Source organism: Perognathus longimembris, chromosome 28 (genome assembly GCF_023159225.1).
Source record: "Perognathus longimembris pacificus isolate PPM17 chromosome 28, ASM2315922v1, whole genome shotgun sequence".
Classification (NCBI taxonomy): domain Eukaryota; kingdom Metazoa; phylum Chordata; class Mammalia; order Rodentia; family Heteromyidae; genus Perognathus; species Perognathus longimembris.
Window position 1 is genome coordinate 45,533,289 of NC_063188.1, and position 22,606 is coordinate 45,555,894.

The 22,606-nt window shown below is 35.9% G+C and overlaps 1 pseudogene; it reads right to left on the reverse strand.

Moving 5' to 3' along the window:
* Window positions 1-1,291: 1,291 nt before the first annotated feature.
* The window catches only part of LOC125343031, a 92,348-nt pseudogene continuing 71,033 nt past the window's right edge, over window positions 1,292-22,606 (reverse strand).

Sequence of the window (22,606 nt, forward strand, 5' to 3'; positions counted from 1 at the left end):
GTTCGGAGGAGGAGAAGAGATGAAGTGAAGGTGAAATCAATGTGGAATGACAAGTTCTAGTAAGGAAATTTAATTACTGTTCATTTTTGTCCACGTGTTTGCTTGTCCTCATAACCAATGTTATTTTCTAATCAAAAACAACTTTTGTCAGTTGTAACTTAACTATTCTTACATGCTCCATTTCCTCAACTATTCCCAATTACAGAAACACAAAATTTAACAAATGAAGGTTGTTCTGTGTATTTTTTCCTCTTTTCATTGAAATAAGGTACCCTGCTTCACTTGTTTCAGAATCATGGTCTTCTATGCCATCATTTCTAAAAATAAACTTCTTCACAAAGCCCTTGTTTCAGGCTTGCTTTATAGGGCAGTGTAGGCTGAGGCAGGACTTACATCACAGCAATAAACTTTTTAAAAGAATGAATATTCTAAGCTAAAGAGAAACTGTCAATTTACCTAATTCTGTGTTTTTGGCCTATAGTTTACGGACCTAAACTTTCCAGAGAAGCCATTTAATAAGAATTTCTTTTGCTGTCTATATTTTTTCCCTAGCATCACATATAATTTTCACAATTTCTTTAAGCTTCAGATACACTTTGCAAAATCAGAAAGAATTCCTTTGGCATATTTATGGAGTGTGAATCATCTGTGATGCATTATGCTAATGCAGACCAAACAGTGATGAGAAACAAAAACAGGGTGCCTATTTTCATGGGTTTCATAAGAACGAATTCCAATTACTGAACCTAAATCCCAATATCCTTTGTATTCAGTCTTAAGCAAGTGATGATACTCTCCATGGTAAATGAAAGTTGCTGAGGATGGCATTCCACCAGTATGCAGCTGCTCACATGACAGGATCAATTCAGTTTAAAAGTGAAAACATTACCTCAGGGGAAATACAGGATGGCTACTAATAAGCACCATAATTTCTAAAAGGTAAATACTGGGAGAGCAGCATTTAATAATTGCTATGCTAGCTTAACATGGCACAACAGCAATTGGTAACTGTACTATCACTAAATTTCCCATTAAAATACTCATGTAGATACAAAAAAACAACAACAACAACAACAAGGAAAATGATAGCAATGCCATCATTTAAATACAAATTTCTACTTACAGCAGCCAAAAAGAGCCTAGATTTAAAAATGTTGGCTGGCAAATCTTTGTCCCAGGACAACACAGTTGTTTGGAATTGACAGAGACTACTTCCATCTTATTACTACAGGAAGTGGACCTGAGAAAGCCAATCACAGAAACTTAACTCATTTTCCTTATTGATGAGGAACTACTTGTAAAGTGAACCAGAATTACTGTTCTTCCTATTCCAAACATGGCCTTCCTTGTCAAGTTCAGTCAGAGAATCAATCACCTGGTCACTCTTCCTGTACTGTGTTTCCAGAGATGGAAACTGATCAGAAATATAGTTTTCAGAAATGGGGCCTTGCAAGGAAATGAGACATTACTGAAGAAAAATGCCAGAGACAAAATACCCAGAAGGTACAAGAAATATTGTTACACAGAAAGGGCAGGATGACATCTGTCAGATACCTGACAATGCACACCAATAATAGTAGGCTTCAGCCAAGCCTCAGGAAAAAAAAAAATGATTGGCGCAATCTAAGAAACTGACAGCAGGCTTCGAGTGCTTTGAGGAAAATGTGTCCCTGTGTTTGCATGGCTTAACAACTAATCCTTCTACAGGATACAATTTAATTTCATATGAATTCTGTTCTCCTGGATGGAGGAGATTGTGACTTTTATGTATGAAAAGAGGCCTATTGTAAGAGTGTCACTTGGGAGACTTTTTTATGGTCAAGAAAGGAAAAAAGAAACAGACAATGTGTTGCATAAGAAAAGTGCCTACAGACATTTTGTGTGGTCCACAAGCTCATGGTAGACTGGTTTAAACTCAAAGGTGTCAAGGTGCTGGAGAATAAAACTTACTTGGTTCAGTCACACTGAAAAGAGGAAAAACAGCCAGAGGCACCTAGGCTTGATTCCTACCCCTTCCTGTTCAAATTTGTTTTTGTTTCACATCAAATGTAGAAACCACTTTTCACTTGCATTAGTTCCACAGAAGTGTGTGTGTGTTTGTGTACACGTGAGCATGTGTGTGTGTGTGTGTTTACTTTTATTTTCTTTCCTTTAGTCTCTGTTATTTAAATGTGACTTTTAGAATAAAGGCTTGAAACTTCATTTTATTTTTGCAACAGCTTATTCCTCAGGGGTGTTGGGGAACCAGAACTAAGTTTTGTAAATAGTGGTTTAAAAAGAACAACTCTTTTTTTTTTTTTGGCCAGTCCTGGGCCTTGGACTCAGGGCCTGAGCACTGTCCTTGGCTTCTTTTTGCTCAAGGCTAACACTCTGCCACTTGAGCCACAGCGCCACTTCTGGCCATTTTCTGTATTTGTGGTACTAAGGAATCGAACCCAGAGCTTCAGGTATACGAGGCAAGCACTCTTGCCACTAGGCCATATTCCCAGCCCTAAAAAGAACAACTTTTAATTTCAATGCTTTAGTATCTGAAAGATTTAAATTAAAAAAGCATTTATAGTATATTTTGCTGAAATAACATGAAAGTTTTGTTACTTTCTTTTTTTTTTTTTTTTTTTTTTTTGGCCAGTCCTGGGGCTTGGACTCAGGGCCTGAGCACTGTCCCTGGCTTCTTTTTGCTCAAGGCTAGCACTCTGCCACTTGAGCCACAGCGCACTTCTGGCCATTTTCTGTATATGTGGTGCTGGGGAATTGAACCCAGGGCCTCATGAATACGAGGCAGGCACTCTATCCACTAGGCCATATCCCCAGCCCTGTTACTTTCTTTTTTATTATCTGTTTTTCTCAAGATTATGTACTTCATTAATAATGTGAACACTAACATGAGAAGTGTTTTCACAAACACTGCATTTGCTTTTAGAGCAAGGATAATTGCTTCTTTCTATAAACACAGAAGCCAGTTCAGAGACTGGTAACATGCAAAAGATTGCGAGACTAATGAATAAAAGGGCTAAGACCCCCAAACTCGGATTTCTTCTGACTCCTGGTTCAATACTAATTTTTTTTTTGCCAGTCCTGGGGCTTGAACTCAGGGCCTGAGCACTGTCCCTGGCTTCTTTTTGCTCAAGGCTAGCACTCTGCCACTTGAGCCATAGTGCCACTTCTGGCCTTTTCTATATATGTGGTGCTGAGAAATCGCACCTAGGGCTTCACGTATAATGAGACAAGCACTCTTGCCACTAGGCCATATTCCCAGCCCCATAGTTCAATACTATTTTAAAACATCTGAAGTATATTTCTGCTTGAGCAGTGGTAGAGCATTAGTCAGCATTTCATCTCTCTAATAAAATACCTGAGGAAGGCTAGCTTTATAAGAAAAAGGAGTTTGTTTGAGAGTCAATGAGTCACATATGATGATGACCTGCTAGGCAGAGTACTGAACTAGCACAATGCATGATTATATGACAAAACGGGAAATACCCATGTACATCTGTTTTTGTCTATTCCATCTCCCTGTCCTTATAAAGCCACAAGTATTCACTCTATATAAGATTTCTCCCTAAGGATGCTATATAATAAGAAAGCCCAAACTTGAAATACCATTAATAGGTTTATGTTTTGATTTGATTTCTCATAAGGTCTTGAAATTTTGCTCAGAGCTGGCCTCAGACTTCAATTCTCCTATTGAGGCTTTTCACATAGTTGGGAGTCACTAAAGTAAACCATCATACCCTATTGATTTAGGGTCTCAATATTTTTTTTTTTTTGCTCTGGGCTACCCTGTAACCATACTCTTCGTGTCATAGGTAGCTGTGATTACATGCCCTACAATTGTCTGGTCCACATTTTGATTATTTAAATACCTCACAATGTGAATAGAATTTGAACATGCAGTATTTTAGAGACATTCAAATTATATCGACTTTATAAATAAATAGTGTATTGGGGGTACATAATGAGTACAAAGCCAGACTGGCACATAGTATGACTCTGTCCCAGAAAAACAAAACAAAACAAAAAAGTAAATGTAGGTGCCATTTAATTGGAGACTTTTTACCTATGGTCATATAGCCAAGTGGCAGATTCAAGATTTGTACCCAGTCTTCTAAATATACCCACTAACATATATCCAAAGCTTTGTAATGATTTCATCTTAACTTCACAGTAACACTCCACAGTAACTTCATAGTAACTACACAGTAACAATTAGATATTTATATTCCACTTTCATAGATGAGAAAAGTGAGGCTTAGAGATTTAAAAGATTTATTTGCTTCAAGACCATCTAAACTACCAGTAGAAACATAAAAAAATCCACCTTCCCACACTTCTACTCCAACATAAACAAAGCTGTTTAAATATGAGCAAATCCAATGTGGTCTAAAAATATGACCAGAACGAGTTATTTCTTTTCTTTATAAAACTAGTTTACTGATACAGAGAACAATGAATAGAAATCCTAGAAGTTAACCCATGTATCTACAACCAACTCATTTTTAGTAAAGGTGCTGAGGCAACATTATAGAAATGGCAATCTTTTCAATAAATGGTGCTGGAAAAATTGGATATCCATATGTATAAAAATGAAAATTGATCCTGTATATTACTCATTATAAAACTCAACTATATGAAGTAAATTAAATGGATTAAAGAGTTACATTTAAAAGCTAGGAACTATGAGACTACTATAGGAAAAACATAGGAGAAACATCCCAGTATAGTATATTGGAATGAACAAGGATAATTTGGACAAAAACACTAAAGGAAAGGAATCAGAAGTAAAGCTTGACAAATCAGTTTATAAAATCTAGTCATCTTAGAATAATTTACAGTATGGGTGAAATATTTGTATACAATAGACAATTTTACAAGGAGCTGATGTCACCTTACTCCAGTGTATTGTTAGTAGGAAAAGAAAGGTATGGAAAGAAGCTAAAAATTGCATATTATTTGTGGGACTGTACACTATTACACACATTAAGGAAAGTAACAGACTTTTGTAAAAAAAATTAAGAATAGATCTTCTTTATAACCCAGAACTCTTACTCCTAAGTAACCCACGAGAAATGGAATAAATATATTTAAGAGACATGTGCATTTCTATATCTACTGTAACACTCTTCACAATAGTCAAGATATGTAAATAACCTAAATGTCCATCAACTGAAGATAGTTAAAGCAAATGTGAGATACACACACACAGACACACACATACACACACTCACACACATGAAATGATTTTCAGTCAAAAGAAAGGATTAATGCTGTAATTTGCAGCAATGGGGGTGGAACTGGAAATCATGTTACATGAAATAAGTCAGGTAGAGAAAGATGAGTGCCCATACTCTTCTGCACATGTGAAATACACAAGTTTAATATGATAGACCTCAAGAGTACTTGCCAGAGGCTGAGGACATCAGTAAGAAGAGGGTCAAAGAAAGGTTGGTCAATGAGTATTTAATTATAGTTAGATAAAAGAAGGAATTTGCAGTGTGCAGTTTGTATAGTAGTATGACTAAAGATAATTATGATTTCAAATAGCTGCAAGAAAGTATGTTGAATGTTTTTATAATGAAGATAAAATGATTGCTTGAAGAGATAAATAGATTTACAGTGGTATAGTAATTCACAAGTACATATGCATTGAAAAAACCACATGTTGCCCTATAAAATGTGCAAATTTTATGTTTTTATGTATCACTTTAAATAACTTTTAATAAAATTAAAAAATTGTGGAAAAAATTGTTCACAGTGATTAGTCAAATTCAAATTCACATGTTCCAAAAGACATAATAAACCTATGGCTGGACAGTGAAGTTTAATGTCTTTCACTTTCCATTTCCAGTTGCTTTCCTATCTTGGAATATTTATTTCCTGGTGTCTATTGTCCCAAGTTAATTTGAGTGTCCTTATTTTACCTAGGCAAATATACATTGTTCAGGCTTCTCTCTATACAAGCTCCATTCAAGTACCAGTAAGACCTTTTCTCATTATATCTTAGGTAATATTGCTGAGTGAAACCATCCTTGCCAGTTTCATTTCCTCTATCTTGATGAAATATTGATTGAGCACTTATAATGTGGGATCTGGTCTTCTAGAGGGTGGGATGTATTATTAACAAAACAAAGATGCCTGCTTTCAGGTGTTCACACCCTAGTAATAGAAATGTATCAATGACAAACATAAGTTTATTGCTAATGTTTGAGGGCATGAGAGTACCATGAAAAAATAGGGCTGAGCAAGAGTCAGTGGAAGTGAATGCATTCATATACAATTTCCATTTTATATAACATAGTCAGGAAGTTTGGCTTCAATAACCAGGTGACTTTTAAACAAAGTCCTAAATAGAGGTGAGGAGGGAGGTTTTCCTGACATCTATGCAGCTGCAAAAATATCCAAGCTGAGCAGGTACCACTGCCATGAGCCTCAAGGCAGTAATGTTACAGGAATAGTCATTGCTGTTAGTGCTAAGTAGTACTATGAAGAAACATCTATCATGGTGAACAACTGTTTCTTGTAAAGAGCCTATAGAGGAAACATTTTCATCTGGTGGTCATCCAGTGTTTGTCACTATCCAGTTCTGCCATTGTGGCTTGAAATTGGCCATAGACAACATGAAAATGAATAAAAGTAGATGTGTTCCAATAAAACTGTATTGATTGACAGTGAAATTTGAATGTTACATTGTTGCAAATGTCACTAAACTGTATTTTGTGTTTGCTTCCAATCACTTTAAAATGGAAAAACTATTCTTAATTAACAGGTTGTGCTAAAACAGGCTAGAATGAATTTGGCCTGAAGGCAATCATATGATAATCTGTCAAGTACGGGATGAGTTTAGAGAGATTTTAGAGGGGGAAGAAGATGGCTGGAGAGCATCAGATTGTACATGGCATTATAAATCTACTGTAAGAACTATGGTTTTTAATCTGAGTGGAATGAGAAGACATTGAAATGTTTTGAATTTAGGAATAACAGCCTTTCATTTCTCAGGTAACTTGTTTCTATCTAAACTTCCATCCCCATGCTCCTCATTATTTTCAGATAAAAAAACTGCATTTAGTTCTTGATGCTGGCTGTATATGAGGGCATATGTCTATAATCTTAGCTATAGAGGAGGTAAAGATTTGGAAGACTCTGGGTGAAAAACAAGCTGCACAAAAAGTTTGTGAAAACCTCTATTTCAAGCAACAAAAGTCTAGGCATGTTAGGGTGCACGTCTCTTGGAAGAATAAATTGGAAATCAGGCCAAGGATGATCAGGACATGAACATAGGACCATATTTGAAAAAAAAAAAAAACAACAAAAAGTAACACAAATACAGCAAAAAAATTTAAGGGCAGAACTCACATTGTATACTTATCCCTAAGTTCAACGTCAGTAATGCCAACAAAATCTTGACTCTTGGTGTTTTACAGTATCACTTTAGAAAAAGTCATACTACCTGTTTGAGAGTTAATTTCCTCACTTACAATTGATAATACTCATTCGAAAAAGTTACCTTGGTACTGAAAGAAGTAATGTCTGTGAATGTCTTGGCACCATGTCTGTATAGCATTTATGTTTAGTATGAATTCATTAACATTTTCATTATTTGTCTTCTCTCTACGTACTTCATCTCTCATTTTTCCATCTTTTTTTCCATTTCTTTTTCTGTTTTCTGGTTCTTGTTGTGTGTTTGTAAATCCCAACTAAAACACAAAAAGTATTCTTTAATAAACGTGTCCCTTTAAAAAACTGAAATATGAATTTGTTATTCTAGTTCATTTATCACTTTATCTTGTTTGTATCTACATTTACTTTATGATAGGTCAAAATTTTCAAATACATTTATGCCACTTCTTAAACTTGAATCCTTAAATATCTTTCCCAGTGAATTTGACTTCATGTCTGGAAGCCAAACGCTCTATACTTTTCCATTATTTTCATCAATATTAAGTTCATATCAATATTTTTCCTTCTGACTTTCACTCTAGCCTCCCCATAATATTCTAACACAGTGATTTCAATTCCCATTGTACTTAATAATTAGACTTATTTAACTATCTTGACCTTTTTTGTGCCAGGCCTGGGGTTTGAACTTCAGCCTGGGCACTATTTCTGAACTTGTTTACTCATAGCTCTCATTCAACCATTAGAATTTAGCTCTACTTTCAGGTTTTTGGTAGTTAATTAGAGATAAGAGTCTCAAAGAGTTTCCTGCTTAGGAACCGCAACTCTCAGATTTCAGCCTCCTGATTAGCTAGGATTACAGGCGTGAGCCACCAATTTTGACATTTTTTGAACATTACTTTGGAATAGCTAGACCACAGATAGCTTGCAATGAGTTTTCTCTCTTTTATATTACCTACTCTGCATAGTCTCTTCCAATAAGGAGTAGCAGCCTTAAGAAACTATCCTGAAAGTTTCCCAGTACAGAAAATCTAATTGACTAAAGGACAAAACCATTTTACTCTGAAATCCACATTTTACTGGATCCATACCTTCCACCATCTGCTTATACCCAGTGACTTAGCATAGGGGAAATACTGTACCCGGACAAGATGAAGCACCTAGGATGGGGATGTACTTTCTTAAGTATACTCAGATAACCTTGGCTACACTTTTAGATGAGAACTTCAGTTGAAAATGGTTTTTTTCTACCTGACTTCCTTCTTTTAGTCTTTTCCCATCACTTTGGACCTGATGTCTCCCATCTATCTCTAGATCTATCTCTACTTTACCTCACATTTGTCTTAGAAATTTTTTTCATGTATAATGGTGTTTTGGTCTTTGTTTCTCAAAGTACATGCACATAAGGGCAACCAAGAGTCATTCAAAAAAGCATATGGTAAGACTAGTTTTGGAACTGATTTACCCACCTTCTTAGTAGATAAAATACCAAATGCTTTGTAGGTATAGGATGGTGACTCAGTTGCTGAACACTTTACCAAGTCTTACTTAAATGTCCCATTGAATTCTCTAACACGTACCATAATGCAGGTATTTGAAAAGTATGGAGCAAACACTTTACAAAAATAGCAGAACTGGTTAGTTAATGATAAATTGTGTAATACCATCTGAAACATTAATAAAACTATCCTAATAACCCTCAATAAAGTGTTAGAGAATAACAGAATACAGAGGGACACTGAGATTGCTTTCTTAGAAGCTCTTATCTTTTATAATTGAAGAGAAGGAATAGCTTACATGGAAAACTGTATGTACAATTATTGTGGTTTAAAAACTCTAAATGTGTTTGAGTGTTTAAGAAATTAAGACCATTGTGGGGAAAGCATGGAACCTCTGAAGCTTGCAATGAGGATGTCTGATTAATCCCACTGAGGATATTGACTTTAGTCCTTCTTGTAATATATCCCATAGAAATACAGGTAGGAATTGTTTTTGGTGGTACCGGGATTTAAACTCAGGTACTCACATGTGTTGAGCAAGCATTCTATCACATGAAACATGCCCCAGTACTTTTCTTTTAATTTATTTTCCAAATGACATCTTATCCTCTTGACTTGACCAGCTTCAGGACATGGTGCCCCCCTCTTTGGCTCCTGGGTAGCTGAAGTTTCAGGTGTGTCACCATGCTCACTCCTACCTCACCTTTCTTCAGTAATATTTGACACTGCCTATGTGCTGAAAGAAGCTCGTGAGAATTATTTTTCCAAAGCCAAGAGATGGTTAGTGTTAGAGATTTCCCCCACCTGCTCTCCTGACTGCTGTGTTGATAACTAAGATTGAATGCCAGTATAATCAAGATAAGAATTTGTTAGATCTTTAAAACAAGAAAACACACAACAAAGCCTTGCAAAAGTGTGTTGTCATGAATTGGAAAGAGACTGAGTTCTTCTGAGATGGGTTTTAAGGGTGTTTTATGCAAGTGTCTATACTGGTATTAGAACTAGGGAAGTGAAAGGGAATATCAAAATAAAGAGACAAAGGATAAAAAGACAAATGACTCCAAAAGCACTGCTTGCAAAACTATTTGGTGTAAACCAATTGAACAACTCATGGGGGGAAGAGGGAAAGGGGGAGGGGAGGGGGGGAATGAGGGAGGAGGTAACAAACAGTACAAGAAATGTACCCAAGGCCTTACATATGAAACTGTAACCTCTCTGTACATCACTTTGACAATAAATAAGAAAAAAATTACTTGATATCCAATAAATTTGTTTACATTTCAAATCACCTATAATATAAACTTAATTAGCCAAAACAAACAATAAAATTTCAAAAAACAACAATCACATCTAAAAATTAGTGTCCATATATTTTAAATTCATATCAGTCAAAACAAGCTTAGAATTACACTATGGTATGATATCAAGTCCATAGGCAAATTGGAAATTCAGCACCTCATTAATGAGTGAGTCTATCAATGTTATTAATATATTCTCAGGTAAAAAGATAACTATTACACTTCTAGATTTTTAAAAATTCTAATAAAAATAATGGCATGACTGCTCTTAATGTATCATTTCCCATCAAACCTCAGGTCTTGCTACCTTACAATTATTCAAAGGCCAGACAGTGATTTCCCAGTAATAATCATGCATTATTGATTTCTCAGGTACCAATGCCTTTTTTTTTTTTTTTTTTTTTTTTGGCCAGTCCTAGGCCGTGAACTCAGGGCCTGAGCACTGTCCTTGGTTTCTTTTTGCTCAAGGCTATCACACTGCCACTTGATCCACAGCGCCCCTTCTGGCCATTTTCTGTATATGTGGTGCTGAGGAATTGAACCCAGGGCCTCATGTATAGGAGGCAAGCACTCTTGCCACCAGGCCATATTCCCAGCCCAGGTACCAATGTCTTATCAGTGAAAGAAGGCATATAATGTAGTCTTAGGGTAGGAAAGGTGAAAGAGTGTATAACTAATTACTTCTTTCTATTCTTCAGACAGCCAGAAGTAAGCTGGAAATAGATTTCAGCAGTAATTGCTACTAATCTTTGGTTGAAATTCTTTAGTGCTATTCCTGTCTACTTATCACACAAAACCATTTATATGTCCATGGGAAAAATAGTCACACTTCTTACTCAAAATTGATTGTTGTTATCCAGATAGAATAGGGAAAGTATAAGAAATGCTACAAAAGTTTGCATTTGAAAATCACAGATTAATATAATTGGAACACATATTGCTAAGATTATAATGGATGCTTAAAAAAAGTTCTGAATGTCTAACAATTGCTACCAATTTATGGAGAGACTTCCCATTTTATCTTTAAATTACCCTCTCTTTTTTTGGTTTACCAGTCCTGGGGATTGAACTCAGGGCATGGACACTGTTTCTGAGCTTCTTTTTCTCAAGAATACCACTCTACCACTTGTGCCACAGAAACACTTCTGGCTTCTGGGTTTTGTTAGTTCAATTGGACTGTGATTCTCAGATCTCAGCCTTCTGAGTAGCTAGGATTACAGTCATGGGCCACCACACACTTATATGCATGTATGAATATATACACACCCAGAGAAAGAACTATTTTCCAGTGATAAAATTCAAGGAAATCCATCCATTGGCAACAGCATGGCTAAACCTGGAAGATTTATGCTAGGTGAAGTAACTCAGACACTGAGACAAATGCTGAAATACTGTACGATGTTATTTATACATGGGATATAAATTAGCTGTGCTCTGCAAGCATAAACACATACATTCATGCAGGCATAAACAGACCACCACCACGACCAAAAATGTAAACTCTTCACCGTAGTCATTAACGTTCTCTGGAATCTACCCCCCAGGACATCTCACCACCTCACCCACTGCTTCCTTTGTGGATAATACACCAATATCTTATCCCTTCCTACAACTGTCCATTTCTTCATGTGTATGCATTTTCTATTTTCCTCCTTCCTTTTTTTCATCTTTGAAGTCCCATGTTGAGTGATACCTTCTTCAAGAGGCCTTCCTTGTAACTGCATCAGGCCTTGTACAAAGCAAAAGCAAATAAATTTTATTTATTTATTTAGTAATTTTTGCCAGGCCTGGGCCTTGGACTCAGGGCCTGAGCACTGTCCCTGACTTCTTTTTGCTCAAGGCTAGCACTCTGCCATTAGAGCCACAGCACCACTACTGGCCATTTTCTATATATGTGGTGCTGGGGAGTCAAACCCAGGATTTCATATATATGAGGCAAGCACTCTTGCCACTAGGCCATATTCCCAGCCCCACGCAAATAAATTTTAAATAAAAAGAAATGTCTAGTTAGATATCTCAACATGTATTTTCCAGAATTAATATTTAAAAGTAAACACATTATGAATATATTGTTCTCTGTAATCTCAAAATTGAAATAAAGTTAAAAATAGACATGAGGACTCAGTCTTACAGAAGAAAAATCATTGAAGAAATCTCTGCTTTGATTTTTACTTCAACAGTATTTATTTTTATGATTCATCTAGAACTTCATATGAGGATATTGACCTTTAACCTGTCTTCTAGTTGTACATTTTATGATTGATATATTTTTTCCATTCCTTTATTCATTCATTTGATTTTAATTCAAACCATGCCAGGCATCCTGCTTATTACAAAGGACATGATACAGGATACAGCCATGAGACCCCTTTTGTGGAATTTATATCCCATTTTCTCTTCACCTTCTTGCCATTGGAATGAATCACAACAGGCAAGAAATTCTGACATGATTTCTGTTGAAATTTATGAGAATTTTTAAAATTACATAACAATGGCAGGAACATTTTTTTCTGCTTATCATGAGGATGAACTCAGGGCCTATGTATCATCCCTTAGCTTTTGTTCACAGAGCTAGAGCTTTTCTACCTGAGCCATAAATCCACTAGTGGATTTTTATGTAAACTCCCCATTTTTAAGTCAACAGATCAGTAACTTAAATTCTGCTTGAAACCTTAATTCTCTTTTGTCATGTCAGGTCACACAGTACTGAGATTATTTCAACATAGACATTTTTGGAGGGGCTTTACCCTATCAATTATAATAGCTATAGGAAAGTGACATATTAGGAAGCTCAGTGCTCAACACCAATGACTACAAGAAAGGCAGTGTGTATTCACTAAGCTTAGGTTTAGTTAACTATTTTTAATGTTATATCATATGTCAGTGTATCATTGTTGATCTGATTAGCTCATTGGCCATAAATCTAATTGACTTTTCCTGTGTAATGGCATATGCTATAATAATCTCATTAAGTTCCAATGAATGAATATGTAATATAAACCCAGTCACTATATCATATTATAATTAGAAATTAACATCAACTTCTTAACTTGGGCCTCTATTCATTCTGAAATTTGTGGCTGTAGTTATAATTTTTCTATTTCTCCTTTATATCTATCTGAGCTTGTCTAAGATCTTTACAGTAAGGAGGCTGATACAACTTGAGCATTCCTCTTAGCTGCCTTATGTTACTGGTAATAATTCATGTAACATCTCTTTCTATTATACTCGTTTCTGTGGACCACAGAGCATTATCAAAGCATTTTTTTGCTAGGGGAAAAAGTCATCTGTTACTAACTTATGTAATCATGGTAAAAGTAACAGAAAAGAAAAGAAATGTGTGTGTTGTAAGATGACTGAAACTTTTCCCAAATTCTAAGTCTATAGTCAATTTCCTTCTTACCCTCAGATAATTCAATGCCACATGTCTCAGGATGGTCATTATTGAAAAGTTATTGAGTAGTCCCAGTACAAAAATTACCACATTCAAGCAACATGTCTAGGTCCAGGAGAAAGAATGATTTTCATTACTAATCTCCCTGTTACTCTTTAGAATTATCAAAAGTGGATGAAGTGATAGTTCATGTCATATAACCTATTTTCTATCTGAAACGATGATTCAGACATATAACAAGGATGACTTCTTTACTTTAAATATAACAAAAAAAATCATTTAAAGACTTTTCATGAGTTAGTACAACATTCTGGGTCAGTTTTTGTTTTTCTTTTATCGGAGACCATGACTCACACTCAGTACCTGACACCTCTCTGGCTGGAACTCTAATGAGTCATTTGTCCAACCATCTGACAGTTATAAAATAAAAATGACTGATAAAAATAAATATTATCATAAAATCAGTCATGATAATACTAAACTTACTATTACTAAAGTTATAAACAAAATCAAAATTATGTCATTAGCATTTGAAATTTATTTGGCATACATTAGTTCAAATGAAGCAATTCATCATATCAGTAGACACATTGCTCATAAAGGTTTGTGACCTGATCAGTATTCCTACACTATGAACTTGGAGTCTATATATTTTTTAACAAGAAAGAATATAGGATAGATACTTTTATAGTAACTGCTTCTGTGTATGTACACTGAATGCAGTGATTAGGAACATGCTGGATGAAAATTCATACACTTCATTATCTAATGTAATTGGTGTTGGGTATACTATCTTAGCTAGTTTTTATCATACTGTCAGAGTCAGTGAATATCTAAGGCATTTTTAAACTGAAATAAATGCACTTCAGTAATAACTGCTTCAGGAGACTGTGACTTTATGTAATTCCATATTTCTATCTTGGAACAATTATGTTAACAGCCAGCTGTCCTTAAATTGGCTAGACAGCATGACATTGGTGTCATCTTTTGTCAGAGCAACCTTCCAGAGATATTAGTAGGTTTGTCAAGGCCATTTGAGTGATCAACTTTTGACCTCTATGGAAGAAGTCTTCACTGAACCAAATCATCTCAGAGAAAGGCTTAAGTCTAAGGCCCAAATTTTTATGAAATAGTCCCCATTTTAGAAAATAAATCTGTAACTCCCAAATGGCACTGCCTGCCAACTACTTTAATAGCATTTGGCCAATTGACCATTACCTTTTCATTAGGAAACTACAAAGCAAAACACAGAACAAAGGATTAATGCCATTGTCTGAATAGGTTTGACATTGATACAGTTTCTATGTGGTATTCCTATCAGAAAAGTAAGTTGATTTCGTTATCACCTCCTTATTGGTTATTTGGTACTTCTTTATTATCTTTAAGTAGTTGTACAAAGGGGTTTCAATTCAGCTTGTAAATTTATGATCACAATGTTGTTTTATCAAAAGATAAACTATACTGGAAAAAAGTTGACGTTTTTATTTATAAATCTCTGCTTAGTAACTGTGATTTTTCTAGTATGAGAAATTGGACTTCTTTTAACATCTATGTTATAAGATTATAATTACAAGTGTGATTGCTATTTAAATATACCTATAGTCATGAAAAGAGATTTTGAAAGATTCAGAAACAATAATGAATGAAATTTGTATGTTAATATCCATGTTATATATAAGCCAGGATAAATATTTGTCCATAATGCCATAATGAAATATTTATTTCAATTCTTCTCCTTCTGTTGCCATTTTTTTCTCATTACAATACAAAATATAAACCTAGTATCAGTAACACAGTTCTGTAATCTTAGCTATTCCAGAGGATGAGTTTGAGGATTGAAATTTGAAGCCAGATAAGGCAGACAAGAATTTAATCTCCAATTAACCAACAAAAATACCAGATGTGGATATATATTCCAAGTAGGAAAGTACCAGTAGTAAGCATCTCATGTGAGACCCTGATTTCAAGCCCCATTATTGCCACAAAAATGCAAAACATACAAAAGTTCCTGCAATGATGGCTGATACACAGTAAGCAATCAATAAATTCTAAGTATGTTTGTTTAATCAAAGATGATGGCACACTATGATGCTTGATGTTTGCAATATATTTTTATTTTTTTATTTTTATTGTCAAACTGATGTACATTTCTTGTACTGTTTGTTACCTCCTCCCTAATTCTCTCCTTCCCCCTCCCCGTTTCTCTTTTGCCCCATGAGCTGTTCAGTTGATTTACACCAAACAGTTTTGCAAGTATTGTTTTTGTATTTGTTTGTCTTTTTACCATATTTCTCATAATTTTGGTATTCCCTTTCAGTTTCCTAGTTCTAGTACCAGTATACATGGTTTCCACTGTACTCAGATAAGATACAGAGATAGTGCAGGTACAACCAGAGGAAGGGGATACAAGTGGATCATCAATGACAGAAGCTACGGTTTCACAGCGCATGTTGAAAGTAATTACAACAGTGATACAACAGTCATTTCCATAACATGGAGTTAATTTCACTTAGCATCATCCTATGTAGAGCACTTTTTCATATGTCTCTTGTTCATTCTCATTTCCTCATCAGAGAAGTCTCTTTTTAAGTCCTTAGCCCACTTATTGAGGCAGCTATTGGTTCTTTGCTGTTTTCTTCTAGAGGAATGTAAATTTTTTTAGTTCTGCATATATTTTAGATATGAGGCCCTTTGTCCATTGTATGGCCAGTAAAGATCTTTTCCCAATCTGTGGGCTTTCTGTTTATCTTGCGAGCTATGTTCTTTGCCCTACAGAAGGTGTGCAGTTTGATGTAGTCCCATGTGTCGATCCTTTCTTTGATTTTTAGCATTTCTGGGTCTTTGTTAAGGAAGTTTCGTCCTGTGCCAAGGATCCCAAGTGTTTGTCCAGCTCCTTCTTTTAGTGTTTTCAGGGTATCTGTTTTGATTTCGAGGTCTTTAATCCATTTGGAATTGATTTTGGTGCAGGGTGATGTATAAGGATCTAATTTTAGTTTGTTGCATGTGTTGAACCAGTTTTGCCAGCACCATTTGTTAAAGAGGCTATCTCTTCTAGACAGTTTTTTTTTAACTCCTTTATCAAAGATTAAGTAGGCGTAGTTCTGTGGGTTCATTTCTGGGTCTTCAATTCTGTTCCATTGGTCTTCAGGCCTGTTCCGGTGCCACTATCAAGCTGTTTTTATTAGTAGAGCTTTTGTCTCATCTTACCATTTTTAATTTGAAGTCAATTGTATCTGATACTAGGATTGCAACACCAGCCTGCTTATGGGGGCCATTTTCTAGGCCCCTAGAGGCTTTATTCCAGCCTTTCACTTTTAGAAGATGTTTACTTTTGCTGGATAGATGTGTGTCTTGTAGGCAGCAAAAAGATGGATCTTGATTTTTCATCCACCTTATGAGCGTATGTCGTTTGATTGGAGAATTAATTCCATTAATGTTGAGAGTTAGGTTTGAATGCTCATAGTTTGTTCCTTTCATTATCTCTATCTTGTTAAAAGTTGTGTCTTCCTATTTCTTGATCTAATATTCTGGTTTTCTATTTTGGGTTCATTTCTCTGTCTGCATTGGGATCTTGATTATTTTCCCTGTATAGTACATCTTTGAGGATTTTTTGTAAAGCTGGTTTGGTGGAGATACATTGTTTCAGTTTTACCTCACCGTGGAAGACTTTTATTTGACCTTCGACTATGAATGAGAGTTTAGCTGGGTACACTATTCTTGGTTCGTCGTCATTTTTATTTAGGGTTTGGCATACCGCTTTCCAGGCTCTCCTTGCTTTCATGGTTTCTGCTGAGAAGTTGGGGTAATTCTGATTGATTTTCCTTTATATGTGATTGTTTTTTTCTCCCTAACAGCTTTATGGATACTTTCCTTGGACTCTATTGATCCTGTTTTAATTACAATGTGTCGTCGGTGGGATGTCCTATTCTGTTCAGGTAGGTTTTGGGTTCTAAATGCTTCTTGTATCTGTATAGGCCTATCCTTCTGGATATTTGGGAAGTTCTCAGCTAATACCCTGTTAAATAGGTTGCCTATTCCATTAACTTCCCTCTCCAGGTTTTCCTCAAAACCTATTATCCTTAAATTGGGCTTTCTGATTGTATCTTGAATATCCTGGAGCGATCTATTTTGTCTATTGGATTGGTTTTGTATTTTTTTTATCTTTCTCCATAGATTCTATGGAATCTTCAGCTCCTGAGATTCAATCCTCTGCTTCAGCTAGTTGAGACTGTAGGCTAGCTACTTGATTTCGAATTTCTTTTCCTTCTGACTGGTCTTTCCTGATGATTTCCATGTCCTTGCTATAATTATCTCTTCGGGTCTGCATGGACTTCTTTACTTCATTAATTTGGTTTTGAGTGCTGTCTCTCAAATCTTTTAGCTGGTTAGCTGTCTTTCCATTTGACTCTTGAAGTTCGTTTATCTTTCTATTTGTGGAGGCCATGAAATTCTCTATTAATTTTTGCTTTGCCTCCTCATGCTCTAGAATAGTTGACTGAAGAGATTCAAACTTTTCATTTATCATTTTTATCAGTAGACTTTGTAGAGTATTTTGAGGGTTCTCTTCTATATCTTTGATTTACTTCTCTGCTTCCTGCTTTTTTTGAGTGGGAGGTGAGACTCCATTGTTTGCCATCTTTCTTGTGTTTCTTCTGCCCATTTGGGTTAAGAATGCCAATCTACAAGCACCTGTGGGCACCGTTTAAGACCCAAAGCAGACCTTACCAAGCACAGTTGTGTAAATCTTAGAAGTTTACAATTATATACAGATACCCTGTATACCGGTATATAAAATTAGTTTTGGTGTTCCTAGAGAATACAATTTCGATATAACAACCAATCCTGAGCTCTGTATTCAGTAGTTACTTATTTACTGTTACCATCCTATGAGCAATTTTTGTTCTTATATTAAGTTCTTTTTGGACTGGCTGGCTTTCTCTTTGAACCCCTTTGATTCACTCAGATCGAGTAGGGATACCCTCTATCCAATAACCAATGGAATCTGGAAGTTTTGGAAGTAAGTCCAGAGGGTAAGTTAGAGGTAGTGTAGAGAATAGAGTAAAATGTATGGGGGAGGGGAGTGATGATTTTGGTTTAGTTTCAGTGATGTGGAAATGTGGAGAAGAGTAGAATCAGTAGAAAAAAACAAGATTAAAATGATAGACAATGGAGAGTTAGCAGAAAAGAGTGGAGGTGTTATTCATTGGAATTTAATTTTTTAACGAAAGAGAATGTGAAGAGAGAAATAAAGAAAAAATGCTGGAAGACAAATGCACAAAACAGAGAAAAATTAAAAACAAACATACAAACAGAAAAACCAACAACCAAAAATAAAAAACCTGATAAAACAAAGAAATAAAAATTGAAAACAAAAAACCAACGATGTCTCAGAAATGAAAAAAAAGTTTAAAAAAATGTTTGAAATAATGGAGGCTTCCTTGTTTGCGTGGGCTTTCTACAAACTCTGGTTTCCTTGTGATGGTCTGCAGGCTATTTTGCTGCTTGGCTGATTTGACTTGCTTTCAGTTTGCAGGGGGTGGGTCTGCTTTGACCCTCCTCCCCTGTTCGTGAAGTCCTGGGGCTCTGTGGTACACACAGCTTTCAGGTAAGACTTGGGTGTCCTCTGTAGGTGGGGAACGTGAACAGTCTTGGCAACCATGGCTCCTCCCGCCTGCTGTGGGGCCGCTGCCTTTAATGCCAGGCTTTGAATAGGCTGTGGACTCAGCAGGGCGAGAAGCCTCTGGCCTGGTTTACATGGCTGAGAGTTGATTGCCTGGGGTAAGTTCCTCCCTCCTGGGCAGGGTGGCTTCCTGGGCAAAGCTGGGTATGGAGTTCAGCCTTGTTTCAGGCTGGGAATTGGGCTTCCTCTGTGTTGGGACTGTTTATCTGTCTTGGGGACTGTTTGTTCTCCCATCTGATTGTTCCATGTCACAGGTAGCAGCTTGCTGCTTTTGGTTTTAATTTAGAAATTCCAGTGGGCAGGTTGGGGCTCCTTTGGCTGAGTTCACCTGAGTGAGTATGTGAGTCTTGGCCTGGGAAGAGCCTCCCACCTGGGCATGGCTCTCACTTGTCGGTCCCTCTTGCCCTTTTCAAAGATGGCCCCTGTGTCCTCGCTTTCCCCAGGCCTGCTTTAGTTCCTGTCTGGTCTGACCCTTTGCCAGTGTCAAATATGTTGCTTTGCTCTGGCAGTGGGGGAAGGGCTACCTTCCAGAAGCTGCTCTGTGGGTACAAGTGAGAATGTCTTTTGTGGGGTACTCATGCTTTCTCTGTGATTTCAGCCTGTCTGTGCTCAGCCTGCAATCCGCATCTGTCTGCTGCTCTCTGGAGGATTTCTCCCTGGTCACCTCTGTGTGCTTTAGGTGTGCAGAGTGTGGGGCGCTGTGCAGGTCCTGGCACTGGCATGGCAGCGGGATGTCGCCTGGAGCTCAAATCTGTGTTTTCAGGCCTGCAAAGTCGATTTTTCCTTCCTGGCCAGAATCCCTGTACTGTTATAACATACTTGGGCTGTCTTTCTAGGAATAAAAGTTTCTCTGGAGTAGTAAAACTGGGATGTTGGCAGTAGCTTAGCTAGGGCTCTGCTGCTCCTCCACTGTCTTCCTGGAAGTCAATATTTTTAAGTTTGCTAAAGACTGATGTCTGATAGAGAACACTACCATAAAATCAGTTTCATAAAATATTCTAGGATATTTCTTAGAAGCATAGACTTTGTAGCCATTGTATTTTGGGTTGAATGCAAGCTCTATTGTACATAATATACTATATCATTTTTGAAAATTACCTATCTTTAAAATGTACTTAATTTGTTTATGTATATATGTATGTATGTGTGTATGTATTTATTTATTAGTGTCATGGGGCTTGAACTCAGGACCTAGGCACTGTCCCTGAACCAAGGTTAGTGCACTTCCACTTAAGTCACAGTGCCACTTTTGGAATTTTCTGAGTAGTATTTTTGGAGATAAGAGCCTCATATAGTTTTCTGCCCAGGCTGGCTTTGAAACACGATCTTCAGATCTGAGTAGCTAGGATTACAGGTATGAGTCACAGGTACTCAGCCTGACTTTTTAGCTTACAAAATATTCTAAACAATAAGACCTACTTCCAAAATTTGTTGAAAAGAATAAAAGAGATTATGGGGTTAACACAGCACCTGCCAAAATATATTACTCAACTAGTAGTGTTAGCTATTATTACATAATATGAACACAGATATTATACATTATAAACTATGTATGTGATGTGATAGTATTGGAAAAGCAACCAGTTTGTAGGAAATAGATTGATTTTGAAATAAATAAATCTACAAAATTTCTCTGAGTTCCTCTTCCTTAGAGATCCTAGTCCGTATAATCCAATTTCTCATTATTTACCTAATGAACTGTTTTCTCTGTGCTCATTTTATAAATATCACGTTTTATGTTGGCAAGAAACATTTTAAGCAACAAGACTCCTACATCCTAATTGTTTTCATCAGTTCTTATCCATGCTGGCGATTACAATCAGTTTTACTTTGATAGTCCCCAGAATTTCATTAAAAATGAATGGGAAAAAGAAATTCAATCCTTTACTTCCTAACATGCCTCTAGGCTACTGTGTTTTAAAAATCTCCAATATCAAAATAATCATATTATTTTGTTAGTTCTTTACTTGAAGATAGAAACACATATTTTAATCTATGTTTTCACTGCAATTTCTCCAAGATGTCACTATACTTTTATTTCCGCCATGGACTGCATCTGCTACGTTTTTTTTTTTTTTTTTAATTTCTGTAACATCAAACTTCTTATTAAAGATTATTAATGCTATTCTTTGGGATTGAACTGAGAGCCTAAACATTGTTACTGAGCCATTTTCCTCAAGGCTAGCACAGTACTACTTTAACCACAGCTCCACATCTGACCTTTTATTGTTTAATTAGAGATAAGTGTCTCAGGGATTTTCCTGCCCAAGTTATCTTTGAACCAGATCCTCAGATCACAGCATCCTGAGTAGCTGGGGTTGGAGGAATGAGCCACTACTACCTATCTAAATTCCATACCTTTTTAATGTGTCTATGATAGAGACACATGTTCTTGAGGATTATATTATATTTGATTTTTTTCCTGGAAATTTTGTTAAAATGCAGATTCCTATTCTCAATCCATAAGGACATTGGCTCAAGTTTAGTCTATATCCCAGAATTGTGCATTGTTACAAGTATTTATATTTATTTCAATACAATTAATCCAATTAATATTTCAGATATCATAGATCTTAAAATGTGTTTATGTAATAATTAAATTCAAACAAAACCTTTCGATGTAAATAGGAAGGCATGTGGTATTTACTAAATGCAGACTAACTAAAATATTATTTTTTTATGATTTGCAGGCTTGCAGTTTGTTAAGAAATAACATGTCTTAAAATGTTTATATAATAATGGAATTCTATCAACATCCTAACATAACTGGGAAAATGTGAACTTTTAAAAAAAATGTAGATTGTCATAAATTTTAATCTATGAGTTTTGTTATGGTTTGCAGATGAGCAGTTCTCATTGCACCACTTCTAAACTATGGTATTCTGCATTGACTTAGGTCCAAAGCAATGTCAAACAAATCTTTCCTTCTTTATTTTGTTTATGACAGGCAATTGTCACAGTAATGCAAATGGTTCAAGATAGCGTAAATCAAGATTACTAAATAACGATATTAAATAGCTATACAGTGAAATTTTTGTTTCCATTAAAGTATCATATATTTTAACTAAAATAAAACAGGAAATACCCATTTAACAAAACGACTGCATCACTACCCCTTCATATGTTATTTACCTTGAAATAATAACACATTATTTAAATTGAGGAATGTTGATACTTCAGAATGCTAAATTTGTCTCAGCAACCACAGCAGGTTGAATCTTCATTATCAGTTAATCATCAATGGCAATTTTCCACTGAGAAATGAGTCTAGTCCTAGTATTTGTGCAACCAAAAATGATGAACAATCTGTTCTGTCATTATCAAGGGACTGTCTGGTTTCTTT